This window comes from Schistocerca gregaria, chromosome 8 (assembly GCF_023897955.1).
Source record: "Schistocerca gregaria isolate iqSchGreg1 chromosome 8, iqSchGreg1.2, whole genome shotgun sequence".
NCBI classification, from domain to species: domain Eukaryota; kingdom Metazoa; phylum Arthropoda; class Insecta; order Orthoptera; family Acrididae; genus Schistocerca; species Schistocerca gregaria.
The window spans coordinates 33,735,905-33,754,904 of record NC_064927.1 but is presented as its reverse complement, the minus strand read 5'-3'; the positions used below and the strand labels follow the sequence as shown (position 1 = coordinate 33,754,904).

The 19,000-nt window shown below is 46.3% G+C and overlaps 2 non-coding genes across 2 annotated transcripts; both read right to left on the bottom strand.

Annotated features, from left to right (window-relative positions):
- Positions 1-1,117: 1,117 nt before the first annotated feature.
- On the bottom strand, positions 1,118-1,189 carry Trnai-aau (transfer RNA isoleucine (anticodon AAU)). The gene has a single exon. It is a non-coding gene; the product is annotated as a tRNA-Ile (tRNA).
- Positions 1,190-4,164: 2,975 nt separating this feature from the next.
- Trnai-aau (transfer RNA isoleucine (anticodon AAU)) lies at positions 4,165-4,236 on the bottom strand. The gene has a single exon. It is a non-coding gene; the product is annotated as a tRNA-Ile (tRNA).
- Positions 4,237-19,000: the final 14,764 nt, after the last annotated feature.

Genomic DNA, 19,000 nt, shown 5'->3' with positions numbered 1-19,000 from the left:
TAATTCCGTTCCGCCCAGCGTCTGGCTCGAACCCACGACCCTGGGATTAAGAGTCTGACACTCTACCGACTGAGCTAGCCGGCTACCTCGGTGAATACCTGCCGGGTAGCACGTCACACAGTACTCGTTTGGGTTGGGTGGTCCCATACAGAATCTCTCCATGATGCCTAATGTTTTCCTAACGTCACACTCGTCACGTACTTCACTTTTATGTCATAATCATTTCTGAGAGGTAAAGAAATTGCATGACAACATGCAGAGCTAGTGGCGTCAAAATTAACACACATACTTTATGTGACTCAAAAGCCGAACGAGTCACTTCCCGACGTTGTTTTAGATGTGCAAGTGATAGTCAAAACTCGCTGTGTCGGCACTCTGCCGACCATTTCGCTAGTTAACACTGGTCTTGTTGTGTGTGTTTCAAGCTCAAGAGCATCTCCAAGCAAAAAATGGTCAACAGCAACATTCAGACGGTTTCGTACTGCTCAATTGCTACATTAAAACGTTATGTTTCTTTTTCAGAACTGGAAAAACAGAAGCGTGACAGCATTCGAACCTGTAATCTACAGATCCGAAGTCCGACGCCTTATCCATTAGGCCACACGGTCACTGACGACCAACATTTACATGCATACGACTCATCTCGAAACGCTCACACCCCTGAGGATTTGTGTTTTCGTTCTACACAGCCGCTGCCCCTTGCTCTTTCCCACCCATTCGTTACATTCAACCTCTGACGAGACCGACCAAATATAGACTGAGAAACAAGACCACACACTTTGTGCATTCGGAATCGAAGGCAGGGCGTCCCTCGCCGCATTTGCTACGATTGCCATTTGCTACTTCTGCAGAAGCGGCGGCGGCGACGACGACGACGACGACGACGACGAATATCGCGAGAGGCTCTGAGATATGTGGGAAATACATCTATAAAATGTAATTCAGACTGCCTCGTCCCACCTTATGCTGTACCGCTTTGGCAAATGCTTTATCTGCGCCATTCGCCTTAATCGCATCTGAGAGTAATTCTTAAAAAAACGCCTGTCGCTAATTGTTCGTCATCACAGATACTGTTTGCTATACGGCCACGACGCGCAACTGATTTCCAAAATTCATCTTTCTCCTGTGAGGATGGAACTTACGACCACTGGTTTATTAGACCAGTGCTCTACCACTGAGCTAAAGAGGCGCGGCCTAGCGGTACTCTTGGATACTTCGTCCTTACGGTCGTCTGCATCATCAGACTTTAGCTGACAACACTTCATATTACCGGCAAATATTTGCAGCTACGGCGACAAATTACTGCTTGGCTACACATCTGACACGTAGCCGATGTGCTCTCCAAACAACAACACTTGCATTTCAGAACATGTCTTTCACACATGTCTACAAAATCACCTTCACCTTTAAATACAGTTTCCTTGCGACTGACAGAGACGTAGGCAAAGTTTAAAGTTGCTATTTCCATTAAATCTCGTTAATCAGAAAAACGGTAATTTACACTTGCAGCGGAACAAATTTCCGTTCCGCCCAGCGTCTGGCTCGAACCCACGACCCTGGGATTAAGAGTCTGACACTCTACCGACTGAGCTAGCCGGCTACCTCGGTGAATACCTGCCGGGTAGCACGTCACACAGTACTCGTTTGGGTTGGGTGGTCCCATACAGAATCTCTCCATGATGCCTAATGTTTTCCTAACGTCACACTCGTCACGTACTTCACTTTTATGTCATAATCATTTCTGAGAGGTAAAGAAATTGCATGACAACATGCAGAGCTAGTGGCGTCAAAATTAACACACATACTTTATGTGACTCAAAAGCCGAACGAGTCACTTCCCGACGTTGTTTTAGATGTGCAAGTGATAGTCAAAACTCGCTGTGTCGGCACTCTGCCGACCATTTCGCTATTTAACACTGGTCTTGTTGTGTGTGTTTCAAGCTCAAGAGCATCTCCAAGCAAAAAATGGTCAACAGCAACATTCAGACCGTTTCGTACTGCTCAATTGCTACATTAAAACGTTATGTTTCTTTTTCAGAACTGGAAAAACAGAAGCGTGACAGCATTCGAACCTGTAATCTTCAGATCCGAAGTCCGACGCCTTATCCATTAGGCCACACGGTCACTGACGACCAACACTTACATGCATACGACTCATCTCGAAACGCTCACACCCCTGAGGATTTGTGTTTTCGTTCTACACAGCCGCTGCCCCCTTGCTCTTTCCCACCCATTCGTTACATTCAACCTCTGACGAGACCGACCAAATATAGACTGAGAAACAAGACCACACACTTTGTGCATTCGGAATCGAAGGCAGGGCGTCCCTCGCCGCATTTGCTACGATTGCCATTTGCTACTTCTGCAGAAGCGGCGGCGGCGACGACGACGACGACGACGACGACGACGACGACGACGACGACGAATATCGCGAGAGGCTCTGAGATACGTGGGAAATACATCTATAAAATGTAATTCAGACTGCCTCGTCCCACCTTATGCTGTACCGCTTTGGTAAATGCTTTATCTGCGCCATTCGCCTTAATCGCATCTGAGAGTAATTCTTAAAAAAACGCCTGTCGCTAATTGTTCGTCATCACAGATACTGTTTGCTATACGGCCACGACGCGCTACTGATTTCCAAAATTCATCTTTCTCCTGTGAGGATGGAACTTACGACCGCTGGTTTATTAGACCAGTGCTCTACCACTGAGCTAAAGAGGGGCGGCCTAGCGGTACTCTTGGGTACTTCGTCCTTACGGTCGTCTGCATCATCAGACTTTAGCTGACAACACTTCAAATTACCGGCAAATATTTGCAGCTACGGCGACAAATTACTGCTTGGCTACACATCTGACACGTAGCCGATGTGCTCTCCAAAAAAAACACTTGCATTTCAGAACATGTCTTTCACACATGTATACAAAATCACCTTCACCTTCAAATACAGTTTCATTGCGACTGACAGAGACGTAGGCAAAGTTTAAAGTTGCTATTTCCATTAAATCTCGTTAATCAGAAAAACGGTAATTTACACTTGCAGCGGAACAAAATTCCGTTCCGCCCAGCGTCTGGCTCGAACCCACGACCCTGGGATTAAGAGTCTGACACTCTACCGACTGAGCTAGCCGGCTACCTCGGTGAATACCTGCAGGGTAGCACGTCACACAGTACTCGTTTGGGTTGGGTGGTCCCATACAGAATCTCTCCTTGATGCCTAATGTTTTCCTAACGTCACACAAGTCACGTACTTCACTTTTATGTCATAATCATTTCTGAGAGGTAAAGAAATTGCATGACAACATGCAGAGCTAGTGGCGTCAAAATTAACACACATACTTTATGTGACTCAAAAGCCGAACGAGTCACTTCCCGACGTTGTTTTAGATGTGCAAGTGATAGTCAAAACTCGCTGTGTCGGCACTCTGCCGACCATTTCGCTAGTTATCACCGGTCTTGTTGTGTGTGTTTCAAGCTCAAGAGCATCTCCAAGCAAAAAATGGTCAACAGCAACATTCAGACGGTTTCGTACTGCTCAATTGCTACATTAAAACGTTATGTGTCTTTTTCAGAACTGGAAAAACAGAAGCGTGACAGCATTCGAACCTGTAATCTTCAGATCCGAAGTCCGACGATTTATCCATTAGGCCACACGGTCACTGACGACCAACATTTACATGCATACGACTCATCTCGAAACGCTCACACCCCTGAGGATTTGTGTTTTCGTTCTACACAGCCGCTGCCCCTTGCTCTTTCCCACCCATTCGTTACATTCAACCTCTGACGAGACCGACCAAATATAGACTGAGAAACAAGACCACACACTTTGTGCATTCGGAATCGAAGGCAGGGCGTCCCTCGCCGCATTTGCTACGATTGCCATTTGCTACTTCTGCAGAAGCGGCGGCGGCGACGACGACGACGACGATGACGAATATCGCGAGAGGCTCTGAGATATGTGGGAAATACATCTATAAAATGTAATTCAGACTGCCTCGTCCCACCTTATGCTGTACCGCTTTGGCAAATGCTTTATCTGCGCCATTCGCCTTAATCGCATCTGAGAGTAATTCTTAAAAAAACGCCTGTCGCTAATTGTTCGTCATCACAGATACTGTTTGCTATACGGCCACGACGCGCAACTGATTTCCAAAATTCATCTTTCTCCTGTGAGGATGGAACTTACGACCACTGGTTTATTAGACCAGTGCTCTACCACTGAGCTAAAGAGGCGCGGCCTAGCGGTACTCTTGGATACTTCGTCCTTACGGTCGTCTGCATCATCAGACTTTAGCTGACAACACTTCATATTACCGGCAAATATTTGCAGCTACGGCGACAAATTACTGCTTGGCTACACATCTGACACGTAGCCGATGTGCTCTCCAAACAACAACACTTGCATTTCAGAACATGTCTTTCACACATGTCTACAAAATCACCTTCACCTTTAAATACAGTTTCCTTGCGACTGACAGAGACGTAGGCAAAGTTTAAAGTTGCTATTTCCATTAAATCTCGTTAATCAGAAAAACGGTAATTTACACTTGCAGCGGAACAAATTTCCGTTCCGCCCAGCGTCTGGCTCGAACCCACGACCCTGGGATTAAGAGTCTGACACTCTACCGACTGAGCTAGCCGGCTACCTCGGTGAATACCTGCCGGGTAGCACGTCACACAGTACTCGTTTGGGTTGGGTGGTCCCATACAGAATCTCTCCATGATGCCTAATGTTTTCCTAACGTCACACTCGTCACGTACTTCACTTTTATGTCATAATCATTTCTGAGAGGTAAAGAAATTGCATGACAACATGCAGAGCTAGTGGCGTCAAAATTAACACACATACTTTATGTGACTCAAAAGCCGAACGAGTCACTTCCCGACGTTGTTTTAGATGTGCAAGTGATAGTCAAAACTCGCTGTGTCGGCACTCTGCCGACCATTTCGCTATTTAACACTGGTCTTGTTGTGTGTGTTTCAAGCTCAAGAGCATCTCCAAGCAAAAAATGGTCAACAGCAACATTCAGACCGTTTCGTACTGCTCAATTGCTACATTAAAACGTTATGTTTCTTTTTCAGAACTGGAAAAACAGAAGCGTGACAGCATTCGAACCTGTAATCTTCAGATCCGAAGTCCGACGCCTTATCCATTAGGCCACACGGTCACTGACGACCAACACTTACATGCATACGACTAATCTCGAAACGCTCACACCCCTGAGGATTTGTGTTTTCGTTCTACACAGCCGCTGCCCCTTGCTCTTTCCCACCCATTCGTTACATTCAACCTCTGGCGAGACCGACCAAATATAGACTGAGAAACAAGACCACACACTTTGTGCATTCGGAATCGAAGGCAGGGCGTCCCTCGCCGCATTTGCTACGATTGCCATTTGCTACTTCTGCAGAAGCGGCGGCGACGACGACGACGACGACGACGACGACGACGACGACGACGACGACGAATATCGCGAGAGGCTCTGAGATATGTGGGAAATACATCTATAAAATGTAATTCAGACTGCCTCGTCCCACCTTATGCTGTACCGCTTTGGCAAATGCTTTATCTGCGCCATTCGCCTTAATCGCATCTGAGAGTAATTCTTAAAAAAACGCCTGTCGCTAATTGTTCGTCATCACAGATACTGTTTGCTATACGGCCACGACGCGCAACTGATTTCCAAAATTCATCTTTCTCCTGTGAGGATGGAACTTACGACCCCTGGTTTATTAGACCAGTGCTCTACCACTGAGATAAAGAGGCGCGGCCTAGCGGTACTCTTGGGTACTTCGTCCTTACGGTCGTCTACATCATCAGACTTTAGCTGACAACACTTCATATTACCGGCTAATATTTGCAGCTATGGCGACAAATTACTGCTTGGCTACACATCTGACACGTAACCGATGTGCTCTCCAAACAACAACACTTGCATTTCAGAACATGTCTTTCACACATGTCTACAAAATCACCTTCACCTTCAAATACAGTTTCCTTGCGACTGACAGAGACGTAGGCAAAGTTTAAAGTTGCTATTTCCATTAAATCTCGTTAATCAGAAAAACGGTAATTTACACCTGCAGCGGAACAAAATTCCGTTCCGCCCAGCGTCTGGCTCGAATCCAAGACCCCAGGATTAAGAGTCTGACACTCTAGCAACGGAGCTAGCCGGCTACCTCGGTGAATACCTGCCGGGTAGCACGTTACACAGTACTCGTTTGGGTTGGGTGGTCCCATACAGAATCTCTCCATGATGCCTAATGTTTTCCTAACGTCACACTCGTCACGTACTTCACTTTTATGTCATAATCATTTCTGAGAGGTAAAGAAATTGCATGACAACATGCAGAGCTAGTGGCGTCAAAATTAACACACATACTTTATGTGACTCAAAAGCCGAACGAGTTACTTCCCGACGTTGTTTTAGATGTGCAACTGATAATCAAAACTCGCTGTGTCGGCACTCTGCCGACCATTTCGCTAGTTAACACCGGTCTTGTTGTGTGTGTTTCAAGCTCAAGAGCATCTCCAAGCAAAAAATGGTCAACAGCAACATTCAGACGGTTTCGTACTGCTCAATTGCTACATTAAAACGTTATGTTTCTTTTTCAGAACTGGAAAAACAGAAGCGTGACAGCATTCGAACCTGTAATCTTCTGATCCGAAGTCCGACGCCTTATCCATTAGGCCACACGGTCACTGACGACCAACATTTACATGCATACGACTCATCTCGAAACGCTCACACCCCTGAGGATTTGTGTTTTCGATCTACACAGCCGCTGCCCCTTGCTCTTTCCCACCCATTCGTTACATTCAACCTCTGACGAGACCGACCAAATATAGACTGAGAAACAAGACCACACACTTTGTGCATTCGGAATCGAAGGCAGGGCGTCCCTCGCCGCATTTGCTACGATTGCCATTTGCTACTTCTGCAGAAGCGGCGGCGGCGACGACGACGACGACGACGACGACGAATATCGCGAGAGGCTCTGAGATATGTGGGAAATACATCTATAAAATGTAATTCAGACTGCCTCGTCCCACCTTATGCTGTACCGCTTTGGCAAATGCTTTATCTGCGCCATTCGCCTTATTCGCATCTGAGAGTAATTCTTAAAAAAACGCCTGTCGCTAATTGTTCGTCATCACGGATACTGTTTGCTATACGGCCACGACGCGCAACTGATTTCCAAAATTCATCTTTCTCCTGTGAGGATGGAACTTACGACCGCTGGTTTATTAGACCAATGCTCTACCACTGAGCTAAAGAGGCGCGGCCTTGCGGTACTCTTAGGTACTTCGTCCTTACGGTCGTCTGCATCATCAGACTTTAGCTGACAACACTTCATATTACCGGCTAATATTTGCAGCTATGGCGACAAATTACTGCTTGGCTACACATCTGACACGTAACCGATGTGCTCTCCAAACAACAACACTTGCATTTCAGAACATGTCTTTCACACATGTCTACAAAATCACCTTCACCTTCAAATACAGTTTCCTTGCGACTGACAGAGACGTTGGCAAAGTTTAAAGTTGCTATTTCCATTAAATCTCGTTAATCAGAAAAACGGTAATTTACACTTGCCGCGGAACAAAATTCCGTTCCGCCCAGCGTCTGGCTCGAACCCACGACCCTGGGATTAAGAGTCTGACACTCTACCGACTGAGCTAGCCGGCTACCTCGGTGAATACCTGCCGAGTAGCACGTCACACAGTACTCGTTTGGGTTGGGTGGTCCCATACAGAATCTCTCCATGATGCCTAATGTTTTCCTAACGTCACACTCGTCACGTACTTCACTTTTATGTCATAATCATTTCTGAGAGGTAAAGAAATTGCATGACAACATGCAGAGCTAGTGGCGTCAAAATTAACACACATACTTTATGTGACTCAAAAGCCGAACGAGTTACTTCCCGACGTTGTTTTAGATGTGCAAGTGATAGTCAAAACTCGCTGTGTCGGCACTCTGCCGACCATTTCGCTAGTTAACACCGGTCTTGTTGTGTGTGTTTCAAGCTCAAGAGCATCTCCAAGCAAAAAATGGTCAACAGCAACATTCAGACGGTTTCGTACTGCTCAATTGCTACATTAAAACGTTATGTTTCTTTTTCAGAACTGGAAAAACACAAGCGTGACAGCTTTCGAACCTGTAATATTCAGATCCGAAGTCCGACGCCTTATCCATTAGGCCACACGGTCACTGACGACCAACATTTACATGCATACGACTCATCTCGAAACGCTCACACCCCTGAGGATTTGTGTTTTCGTTCTACACAGCCGCTGCCCCTTGCTCTTTCCCACCCATTCGTTACATTCAACCTCTGACGAGACCGACCAAATATAGACTGAGAAACAAGACCACACACTTTGTGCATTCGGAATCGAAGGCAGGGCGTCCCTCGCCGCATTTGCTACGATTGCCATTTGCTACTTCTGCAGAAGCGGCGGCGGCGACGACGACGACGACGACGACGACGAATATCGCGAGAGGCTCTGAGATATGTGGGAAATACATCTATAAAATGTAATTCAGACTGCCTCGTCCCACCTTATGCTGTACCGCTTTGGCAAATGCTTTATCTGCGCCATTCGCCTTATTCGCATCTGAGAGTAATTCTTAAAAAAACGCCTGTCGCTAATTGTCCGTCATCACAGATACTGTTTGCTATACGGCCACGACGCGCAACTGATTTCCAAAATTCATCTTTCTCCTGTGAGGATGGAACTTACGACCGCTGGTTTATTAGACCAATGCTCTACCACTGAGCTAAAGAGGCGCGGCGTAGCCGTACTCTTAGGTACTTCGTCCTTACGGTCGTCTGCATCATCAGACTTTAGCTGACAACACTTCATATTACCGGCTAATATTTGCAGCTATGGCGACAAATTACTGCTTGGCTACACATCTGACACGTAACCGATGTGCTCTCCAAACAACAACACTTGCATTTCAGAACATGTCTTTCACACATGTCTACAAAATCACCTTCACCTTCAAATACAGTTTCCTTGCGACTGACAGAGACGTAGGCAAAGTTTAAAGTTGCTATTTCCATTAAATCTCGTTAATCAGAAAAACGGTAATTTACACTTGCAGCGGAACAAAATTCCGTTCCGCCCAGCGTCTGGCTCGAACCCACGACCCTGGCATTAAGAGTCTGACACTCTACCGACTGAGCTAGCCGGCTACCTCGGTGAATACATGCTGGGTAGCACGTCAAACAGTACTCGTTTGGGTTGGGTGGTCCCATACAGAATCTCTCCATGATGCCTAATGTTTTCCTAACGTCACACTCGTCACGTACTTCACTTTTATGTCATAATCATTTCTGAGAGGTAAAGAAATTGCATGACAACATGCAGAGCTAGTGGCGTCAAAATTAACACACATACTTTATCTGACTCAAAAGCCGAACGAGTTACTTCCCGACGTTGTTTTAGATGTGCAAGTGATAGTCAAAACTCGCTGTGTCGGCACTCTGCCGACCATTTCGCTAGTTAACACCGGTCTTGTTGTGTGTGTTTCAAGCTCAAGAGCATCTCCAAGCAAAAAATGGTCAACAGCAACATTCAGACGGTTTCGTACTGCTCAATTGCTACATTAAAACGTTATGTTTCTTTTTCAGAACTGGAAAAACACAAGCGTGACAGCATTCGAACCTGTAATCTTCAGATCCGAAGTCCGACGCCTTATCCATTAGGCCACACGGTCACTGACGACCAACATTTACATGCATACGACTCATCTCGAAACGCTCACACCCCTGAGGATTTGTGTTTTCGTTCTACACAGCCGCTGCCCCTTGCTCTTTCCCACCCATTCGTTACATTCAACCTCTGACGAGACCGACCAAATATAGACTGAGAAACAAGACCACACACTTTGTGCATTCGGAATCGAAGGCAGGGCGTCCCTCGCCGCATTTGCTATGATTGCCATTTGCTACTTCTGCAGAAGCGGCGGCGGCGACGACGACGACGACGACGACGACGACGACGACGAATATCGCGAGAGGCTCTGAGATATGTGGGAAATACATCTATAAAATGTAATTCAGACTGCCTCGTCCCACCTTATGCTGTACCGCTTTGGCAAATGCTTTATCTGCGCCATTCGCCTTATTCGCATCTGAGAGTAATTCTTAAAAAAACGCCTGTCGCTAATTGTTCGTCATCACAGATACTGTTTGCTATACGGCCACGACGCGCAACTGATTTCCAAAATTCATCTTTCTCCTGTGAGGATGGAACTTACGACCGCTGGTTTATTAGACCAATGCTCTACCACTGAGCTAAAGAGGCGCGGCCTAGCCGTACTCTTAGGTACTTCGTCCTTACGGTCGTCTGCATCATCAGACTTTAGCTGACAACACTTCATATTACCGGCTTATATTTGCAGCTATGGCGACAAATTACTGCTTGGCTACACATCTGACACGTAACCGATGTGCTCTCCAAACAACAACACTTGCATTTCAGAACATGTCTTTCACACATGTCTACAAAATCACCTTCACCTTCAAATACAGTTTCCTTGCGACTGACAGAGACGTAGGCAAAGTTTAAAGTTGCTATTTCCATTAAATCTCGTTAATCAGAAAAACGGTAATTTACACTTGCAGCGGAACAAAATTCCGTTCCGCCCAGCGTCTGGCTCGAACCCACGACCCTGGGATTAAGAGTCTGACACTCTACCGACTGAGCTAGCCGGCTACCTCGGTGTATACGTGCCGGGTAGAACGTCACACAGTACTCGTTTGGGTTGGGTGGTCCCATACAGAATCTCTCCATGATGCCTAATGTTTTCCTAACGTCACACTCGTCACGTACTTCACTTTTATGTCATAATCATTTCTGAGAGGTAAAGAAATTGCATGACAACATGCAGAGCTAGTGGCGTCAAAATTAACACACATACTTTATGTGACTCAAAAGCCGAACGAGTTACTTCCCGACGTTGTTTTAGATGTGCAAGTGATAGTCAAAACTCGCTGTGTCGGCACTCTGCCGACCATTTCGCTAGTTAACACCGGTCTTGTTGTGTGTGTTTCAAGCTCAAGAGCATCTCCAAGCAAAAAATGGTCAACAGCATCATTCAGACGGTTTCGTACTGCTCAATTGCTACATTAAAACGTTATGTTTCTTTTTCAGAACTGGAGAAACACAAGCGTGACAGCATTCGAACCTGTAATCTTCAGATCCGAAGTCCGACGCCTTATCCATTAGGCCACACGGTCACTGACGACCAACATTTACATGCATACGACTCATCTCGAAACGCTCACACCCCTGAGGATTTGCGTTTTCGTTCTACACAGCCGCTGCCCCTTGCTCTTTCCCACCCATTCGTTACATTCAACCTCTGACGAGACCGACCAAATATAGACTGAGAAACAAGACCACACACTTTGTGCATTCGGAATCGAAGGCAGGGCGTCCCTCGCCGCATTTGCTACGATTGCCATTTGCTACTTCTGCAGAAGCGGCGGCGGCGGCGACGACGACGACGACGACGACGACGAATATCGCGAGAGGCTCTGAGATATGTGGGAAATACATCTATAAAATGTAATTCAGACTGCCTCGTCCCACCTTATGCTGTACCGCTTTGGCAAATGCTTTATCTGCGCCATTCGCCTTATTCGCATCTGAGAGTAATTCTTAAAAAAACGCCTGTCGCTAATTGTTCGTCATCACAGATACTGTTTGCTATACGGCCACGACGCGCAACTGATTTCCAAAATTCATCTTCTCCTGTGAGGATGGAACTTTCGACCGCTGGTTTATTAGACCAATGCTCTACCACTGAGCTAAAGAGGCGCGGCCTAGCGGTACTCTTAGGTACTTCGTCCTTACGGTCGTCTGCATCATCAGACTTTAGCTGACAACACTTCATATTACCGGCTAATATTTGCAGCTATGGCGACAAATTACTGCTTGGCTACACATCTGACACGTAACCGATGTGCTCTCCAAACAACAACACTTGCATTTCAGAACATGTCTTTCACACATGTCTACAAAATCACCTTCACCTTCAAATACAGTTTCCTTGCGACTGACAGAGACGTAGGCAAAGTTTAAAGTTGCTATTTCCATTAAATCTCGTTAATCATAAAAACGGTAATTTACACTTGCCGCGGAACAAAATTCCGTTCCGCCCAGCGTCTGGCTCGAACCCACGACCCTGGGATTAAGAGTCTGACACTCTACCGACTGAGCTAGCCGGCTACCTCGGTGAATACTTGCCGGGTAGCACGTCACACAGTACTCGTTTGGGTTGGGTGGTCCCATACAGAATCTCTCCATGATGCCTAATGTTTTCCTAACGTCACACTCTTCACGTACTTCACTTTTATGTCATAATCATTTCTGAGAGGTAAAGAAATTGCATGACAACATGCAGAGCTAGTGGCGTCAAAATTAACACACATACTTTATGTGACTCAAAAGCCGAACGGGTTACTTCCCGACGTTGTTTTAGATGTGCAAGTGATAGTCAAAACTCGCTGTTTCGGCACTCTGCCGACCATTTCGCTAGTTAACACCGGTCTTGTTGTGTGTGTTTCAAGCTCAAGAGCATCTCCAAGCAAAAAATGGTCAACAGCAACATTCAGACGGTTTCGTACTGCTCAATTGCTACATTAAAACGTTATGTTTCTTTTTCAGAACTGGAATAACAGAAGCGTGACAGCATTCGAACCTGTAATCTTCACATCTGAAGTCCGACGCCTTATCCATTAGGCCACACGGTCACTGACGACCAACGTTTACATGCATACGACTCATCTCGAAACGCTCACGCCCCTGAGGATTTGTGTTTTCGTTCTACACAGCCGCTGCCCCTTGCTCTTTCCCACCCATTCGTTACATTCAACCTCTGACGAGACCGACCAAATATAGACTGAGAAACAAGACCACACACTTTGTGCATTCGGAATCGAAGGCAGGGCGTCCCTCGCCGCATTTGCTACGATTGCCATTTGCTACTTCTGCAGAAGCGGCGGCGACGACGACGACGACGACGACGACGACGACGACGAATATCGCGAGAGGCTCTGAGATATGTGGGAAATACATCTATAAAATGTAATTCATACTGCCTCGTCCCACCTTATGCTGTACCGCTTTGGCAAATGCTTTATCTGCGCCATTCGCCTTATTCGCATCTGAGAGTAATTCTTAAAAAAACGCCTGTCGCTAATTGTTCGTCATCACAGATACTGTTTGCTATACGGCCACGACGCGCAACTGATTTCCAAAATTCATCTTTCTCCTGTGAGGATGGAACTTACGACCGCTGGTTTATTAGACCAATGCTCTACCACTGAGCTAAAGAGGCGCGGCCTAGCGGTACTCTTAGGTACTTCGTCCTTACGGTCGTCTGCATCATCAGACTTTAGCTGACAACACTTCATATTACCGGCTAATATTTGCAGCTATGGCGACAAATTACTGCTTGGCTACACATCTGACACGTAGCCGATGTGCTCTCCAAACAACAACACTTGCATTTCAGAACATGTCTTTCACACATGTCTACAAAATCACCTTCACCTTCAAATACAGTTTCCTTGCGACTGACAGAGACGTAGGCAAAGTTTAAAGTTGCTATTTCCATTAAATCTCGTTAATCAGAAAAACGGTAATTTACACTTGCAGCGGAACAAAATTCCGTTCCGCCCAGCGTCTGGCTCGAACCCACGACCCTGGCATTAAGAGTCTGACACTCTACCGACTGAGCTAGCCGGCTACCTCGGTGAATACCTGCCGGGTAGCACGTCACACAGTACTCGTTTGGGTTGGGTGGTCCCATACAGAATCTCTCCATGATGCCTAATGTTTTCCTAACGTCACACTCGTCACGTACTTCACTTTTATGTCATAATCATTTCTGAGAGGTAAAGAAATTGCATGACAACATGCAGAGCTAGTGGCGTCAAAATTAACACACATACTTTATGTGACTCAAAAGCCGAACGAGTTACTTCCCGACGTTGTTTTAGATGTGCAAGTGATAGTCAAAACTCGCTGTGTCGGCACTCTGCCGACCATTTCGCTAGTTAACACCGGTCTTGTTGTGTGTGTTTCAAGCTCAAGAGCATCTCCAAGCAAAAAATGGTCAACAGCAACATTCAGACGGTTTCGTACTGCTCAATTGCTACATTAAAACGTTATGTTTCTTTTTCAGAACTGGAAAAACACAAGCGTGACAGCATTCGAACCTGTAATCTTCAGATCCGAAGTCCGACGCCTTATCCATTAGGCCACACGGTCACTGACGACCAACATTTACATGCATACGACTCATCTCGAAACGCTCACACCCCTGAGGATTTGTGTTTTCGTTCTACACAGCCGCTGCCCCTTGCTCTTTCCCACCCATTCGTTACATTCAACCTCTGACGAGACCGACCAAATATAGACTGAGAAACAAGACCACACACTTTGTGCATTCGGAATCGAAGGCAGGGCGTCCCTCGCCGCATTTGCTACGATTGCCATTTGCTACTTCTGCAGAAGCGGCGGCGGCGACGACGACGACGACGACGACGACGACGAATATCGCGAGAGGCTCTGAGATATGTGGGAAATACATCTATAAAATGTAATTCAGACTGCCTCGTCCCACCTTATGCTGTACCGCTTTGGCAAATGCTTTATCTGCGCCATTCGCCTTATTCGCATCTGAGAGTAATTCTTAAAAAAACGCCTGTCGCTAATTGTTCGTCATCACAGATACTGTTTGCTATACGGCCACGACGCGCAACTGATTTCCAAAATTCATCTTTCTCCTGTGAGGATGGAACTTACGACCGCTGGTTTATTAGACCAATGCTCTACCACTGAGCTAAAGAGGCGCGGCCTAGCGGTACTCTTAGGTACTTCGTCCTTACGGTCGTCTGCATCATCAGACTTTAGCTGACAACACTTCATATTACCGGCTAATATTTGCAGCTATGGCGACAAATTACTGCTTGGCTACACATCTGACACGTAACCGATGTGCTCTCCAAACAACAACACTTGCATTTCAGAACATGTCTTTCACACATGTCTACAAAATCACCTTCACCTTCAAATACAGTTTCCTTGCGACTGACAGAGACGTAGGCAAAGTTTAAAGTTGCTATTTCCATTAAATCTCGTTAATCAGAAAAACGGTAATTTACACTTGCAGCGGAACAAAATTCCGCTCCGCCCAGCGTCTGGCTCGAACCCACGACCCTGGGATTAAGAGTCTGACACTCTACCGACTGAGCTAGCCGGCTACCTCGGAGAATACATGCCGAGTAGCACGTCACACAGTACTCGTTTGGGTTGGGTGGTCCCATACAGAATCTCTCCATGATGCCTAATGTTTTCCTAACGTCACACTCGTCACGTACTTCACTTTTATGTCACAATCATTTCTGAGAGGTAAAGAAATTGCATGACAACATGCAGAGCTAGTGGCGTCAAAATTAACACACATACTTTATGTGACTCAAAAGCCGAACGAGTTACTTCCCGACGTTGTTTTAGATGTGCAAGTGATAGTCAAAACTCGCTGTGTCGGCACTCTGCCGACCATTTCGCTAGTTAACACCGGTCTTGTTGTGTGTGTTTCAAGCTCAAGAGCATCTCCAAGCAAAAAATGGTCAACAGCAACATTCAGACGGTTTCGTACTGCTCAATTGCTACATTAAAACGTTATGTTTCTTTTTCAGAACTGGAAAAACACAAGCGTGACAGCATTCGAACCTGTAATCTTCAGATCCGAAGTCCGACGCCTTATCCATTAGGCCACACGGTCACTGACGACCAACATTTACATGCATACGACTCATCTCGAAACGCTCACACCCCTGAGGATTTGTGTTTTCGTTCTACACAGCCGCTGCCCCTTGCTCTTTCCCACCCATTCGTTACATTCAACCTCTGACGAGACCGACCAAATATAGACTGAGAAACAAGACCACACACTTTGTGCATTCGGAATCGAAGGCAGGGCGTCCCTCGCCGCATTTGCTACGATTGCCATTTGCTACTTCTGCAGAAGCGGCGGCGGCGACGACGACGACGACGACGACGACGACGACGACGACGACGACGACGAATATCGCGAGAGGCTCTGAGATATGTGGGAAATACATCTATAAAATGTAATTCAGACTGCCTCGTCCCACCTTATGCTGTACCGCTTTGGCAAATGCTTTATCTGCGCCATTCGCCTTATTCGCATCTGAGAGTAATTCTTAAAAAAACGCCTGTCGCTAATTGTTCGTCATCACAGATACTGTTTGCTATACGGCCACGACGCGCAACTGATTTCCAAAATTCATCTTTCTCCTGTGAGGATGGAACTTACGACCGCTGGTTTATTAGACCAATGCTCTACCACTGAGCTAAAGAGGCGCGGCCTAGCGGTACTCTTAGGTACTTCGTCCTTACGGTCGTCTGCATCATCAGACTTTAGCTGACAACACTTCATATTACCGGCTAATATTTGCAGCTATGGCGACAAATTACTGCTTGGCTACACATCTGACACGTAACCGATGTGCTCTCCAAACAACAACACTTTCATTTCAGAACATGTCTTTCACACATGTCTACAAAATCACCTTCACCTTCAAATACAGTTTCCTTGCGACTGACAGAGACGTAGGCAAAGTTTAAAGTTGCTATTTCCATTAAATCTCGTTAATCAGAAAAACGGTAATTTACACTTGCAGCGGAACAAAATTCCGTTCCGCCCAGCGTCTGGCTCGAACCCACGACCCTGGGATTAAGAGTCTGACACTCTACCGACTGAGCTAGCCGGCTACCTCGGTGCATACATGCCGAGTAGCACGTCACACAGTACTCGTTTGGGTTGGGTGGTCCCATACAGAATCTCTCCATGATGCCTAATGTTTTCCTAACGTCACACTCGTCACGTACTTCACTTTTATGTCACAATCATTTCTGAGAGGTAAAGAAATTGCATGACAACATGCAGAGCTAGTGGCGTCAAAATTAACACACATACTTTATGTGACTCAAAAGCCGAACGAGTTACTTCCCGACGTTGTTTTAGATGTGCAAGTGATAGTCAAAACTCGCTGTGTCGGCACTCTGCCGACCATTTCGCTAGTTAACACCGGTCTTGTTGTGTGTGTTTCAAGCTCAAGACCATCTCCAAGCAAAAAATGGTCAACAGCAACATTCAGACGGTTTCGTACTGCTCAATTGCTACATTAAAACGTTATGTTTCTTTTTCAGAACTGGAAAAACACAAGCGTGACAGCATTCGAACGTGTAATCTTCAGATCCGAAGTCCGACGCCTTATCCATTAGGCCACACGGTCACTGACGACCAACATTTACATGCATACGACTCATCTCGAAACGCTCACACCCCTGAGGATTTGTGTTTTCGTTCTACACAGCCGCTGCCCCTTGCTCTTTCCCACCCATTCGTTACATTCAACCTCTGACGAGACCGACCAAATATAGACTGAGAAACAAGACCACACACTTTGTGCATTCGGAATCGAAGGCAGGGCGTCCCTCGCCGCATTTGCTACGATTGCCATTTGCTACTTCTGCGGAAGCGGCGGCGGCGACGACGACGACGACGACGACGACGACGACGACGAATATCGCGAGAGGCTCTGAGATATGTGGGAAATACATCTATAAAATGTAATTCAGACTGCCTCGTCCCACCTTATGCTGTACCGCTTTGGCAAATGCTTTATCTGCGCCATTCGCCTTATTCGCATCTGAGAGTAATTCTTAAAAAAACGCCTGTCGCTAATTGTTCGTCATCACAGATACTGTTTGCTATACGGCCACGACGCGCAACTGATTTCCAAAATTCATCTTTCTCCTGTGAGGATGGAACTTACGACCGCTGGTTTATTAGACCAATGCTCTACCACTGAGCTAAAGAGGCGCGGCCTAGCGGTACTCTTAGGTACTTCGTCGTTACGGTCGTCTGCATCATCAGACTTTACCTGACAACACTTCATATTACCGGCTTATATTTGCAGCTATGGCGACAAATTACTGCTTGGCTACACATCTGACACGTAACCGATGTGCTCTCCAAACAACAACACTTGCATTTCAGAACATGTCTTTCACACATGTCTACAAAATCACCTTCACCTTCAAATACAGTTTCCTTGCGACTGACAGAGACGTAGGCAAAGTTTAAAGTTGCTATTTCCATTAAATCTCGTTAATCAGAAAAACGGTAATTTACACTTGCAGCGGAACAAAATTCCGTTCCGCCCAGCGTCTGGCTCGAACCCACGACCCTGGGATTAAGAGTCTGACACTCTACCGACTGAGCTAGCCGGCTACCTCGGTGAATACGTGCCGGGTAGCACGTCACACAGTACTCGTTTGGGTTGGGTGGTCCCATACAGAATCTCTCCATGATGCCTAATGTTTTCCTAACGTCACACTCGTCACGTACTTCACTTTTATGTCATAATCATTTCTGAGAGGTAAAGAAATTGCATGACAACATGCAGAGCTAGTGGCGTCAAAATTAACACACATACTTTATGTGACTCAAGAGCCGAACGAGTTACTTCCCGACGTTGTTTTAGATGTGCAAGTGATAGTCAAAACTCGCTGTGTCGGCACTCTGCCGACCATTTCGCTAGTTAACACCGGTCTTGTTGTGTGTGTTTCAAGCTCAAGAGCATCTCCAAGCAAAAAATGGTCAACAGCAACATTCAGACGGTTTCGTACTGCTCAATTGCTACATTAAAACGTTATGTTTCTTTTTCAGAACTGGAAAAACACAAGCGTGACAGCATTCGAACCTGTAATCTTCAGATCCGAAGTCCGACGCCTTATCCATTAGGCCACACGGTCACTGACGACCAACATTTACATGCATACGACTCATCTCGAAACGCTCACACCCCTGAGGATTTGTGTTTTCGTTCTACACAGCCGCTGCCCCTTGCTCTTTCCCACCCATTCGTTACA